This window comes from Myotis davidii, unplaced genomic scaffold (genome assembly GCF_000327345.1).
Source record: "Myotis davidii unplaced genomic scaffold, ASM32734v1 scaffold163, whole genome shotgun sequence".
NCBI lineage: Eukaryota > Metazoa > Chordata > Mammalia > Chiroptera > Vespertilionidae > Myotis > Myotis davidii.
The window spans coordinates 824,828-827,444 of NW_006295056.1; positions in this window are offsets into that span (position 1 = coordinate 824,828).

Below are 2,617 nucleotides of genomic sequence, written 5' to 3' on the forward strand. Positions count from 1 at the left end.
GTCTGATCGCCCCTATTCGGTTTAGGCTTGATCCCACTGCGGGATCACACCTAAACCGGCAGTTGGACAACCTTCTCCCAATCCAGAACCATTGGCTCCTAACCACTTGCCTGCCTGCCTGATCGCCCCTAACTGCTCACCTGCCTGCCAGTCACCCCTAACTGCTCGCCTGCCTGCCTGATTACCCCTAACTGCCTCTGCCTGTCTGCCTGAGTGCCCCTAACTGCTTGCCTGCCTGCTTGATTGCCCCTAACCACCTCTGCCTTGGTCCCTGCCATGGTGGCTTCATATGGAAGGATGTCTGGAAGGTCGTTCAGCTGACCAGTCTCATTAGCACATTTTGCTTTTATTATTATAGATATTTCAATTGCCTACTGAAATCTCAAGTTGAATGTATCACAGGCTTCTTAGTGCAATACATCCAAAACAGAACTTAATATTCTCCTTAAAGCACCCTACCATCTCCCCTATCTAAACCTTTGCCTCCCCTTGAGTATACTCTCTTAGAAGAAGATATTACCAACCCTTCAACATAGTTCCATTCATAGTTTTCCTTAATCCATCCAACTGCCTTTATATCCAGTGCTACTTCTCTGCTTCAGGCTGTCCTCATCTCTCACCTAGATTATTATAACACCCTTTCAATGATCTCTCTAATAACCCTGCCTTTATTTAAAGGTTTCATAAGTTATTCATTGTGAATTTTTTGCATTAATTTTTATCTTTAAAAAAGTCACATTAACCTATCAGTTACCTTTCTTATTGAGTCGTTTGGTGCCTTCTCAAATTATGCATACAAACCATGTGCTTCATTCACTTCAACCTTGTCCCACCCCTATTTACTACCTCTAGTTTTATCTCTCACAATTTTTTTCAATCTGCAAGGACAGTCAACTAAAATACACATATAATCATGCCACATTTCTGCTTAATTCTTCGATGGATTCCTCTCAGGTTAATTCAACAAGACCTCAAAGAGGCTTATTATTTTAGCCTCTCTTCTGAATTTCTCCCTCCTTTACCCATCATCACCCTGGCTAACATTATGTGTGAGCACAGAATGAACACATTGTTCTTAGAACTTTACAGGTATTACATTGTCCTATCTAATGAGGTGGAGTAAATACTCTTATATTATTATTTGTATATTATTTTATAGCCATGACACAGAGCTATGAAGTTTGTTAACTCCCTTCCTTTAAGTCTCTTTTAGGCTTTTCCACATTTTGGCACTGCCTGGAAATCTCCATTCTCCTTCTGGGGTTACTTCCTGTGGTAGGCTGAATAATAGTTTCCCAAAGACATCCACCTTATAATCCCTGAAACCTGTTACCTTACCTAGAGATTTTGCAGATGTGATTAGGTTTAGATTTTTGAGGTGAAGTATTTTGGATGATTTTTTTCCTGAGTGAATGAAATGGATGAAGTTATCCTGAGTTATCTGGGTGGGTCCAAAGTAATCACAAGCAGGAAGCAGAAGGATCAGACTGAGAGAGAAGATGTGACATGGAAGTAGAGGTCAAAGTGATGCCATTGCTGGAAGGGGGGCCATAAGCCAAGGAATGTAGATTGCCTAAAGAAGTAGCAAAGGGCACGGAACAGAGAGCATCCAGAAGGAGTTAGCCCTGCTGACACCTTGACCTTGGACCTCCAGTGGCAGGAACTGCAAGATAACCAATGTGTGTTGTTATTGTTTTTACCTGAATATCAAAAGTCTGGCAGGGGGTAGCTAGGTTCTCTGCTGATGGCAGGTGTAAAACATAATGATTGTGAAATGATCACCACCATAACTCTAGTTAACATCCATCAAGATACATAACTACAATTCTTTTTCTGGTGATGAGAATGTTTAAGATTTACTCTCTTAACAACTTTCCAATATACAATACAGTATTATCAGCTATAGTCACCGGGCTGTACAAATGTGTCCTGTTTTATGCCACTAAGTTTGTGGCAATTTGTTGCAGCAGCAATAGGAAACACTTCCTCAAGGAAGCCTTTTTTGGTCCCCCCCAAACTGAGCTAGCCATTCCTCCCCAATGTTCCCCCAACTCCCTGTCTTGCCTCTCTCATAGCACTTGCCTTGCTGCATTGCTTTTCCTGGTTAGAAGCCCATCTCTATCTCTAAACTCTAAGTTCCTCTGACAGGGATCGTGTTGTTCCTTTATATCCCAGAGTCTAACTTAAAGATGTACAGCTGCAGCTCAAATGATATTTGTTGAGTGAAGGAATGAATGTGACTTCTCAATCAAAGAAGGCTGAGATTACGTGTTTATGCTAAAATCACATGCTGTGGCTATTAAGTTTAAAATGCAGCTGAATTTGTCTTCCTGGCCAAATATATATATACTAGAGGCCCAGTGCACAAAAATTTGTGCACTCGGTGGGGAGGGGGGTCCCTCAGCCCGGCCTGTGCCCTCTCGCAGTCTGGGACCCCTCGGGAGATAACGACCTGCTGGCTTAGGCCTGCTCCCGGGTGGCAGAGGGCAGGCCTAATCCCTAGGTGTAGCCCCTGGTCGGGCTCAGAGCAGGGCCAATTGGGGAGTTGGGGCACCTGCCCCCTGTCATGCACAGAGCAGGGTAGATTGGGAGGTTGCGTTGCCACCCTCAGTCACGC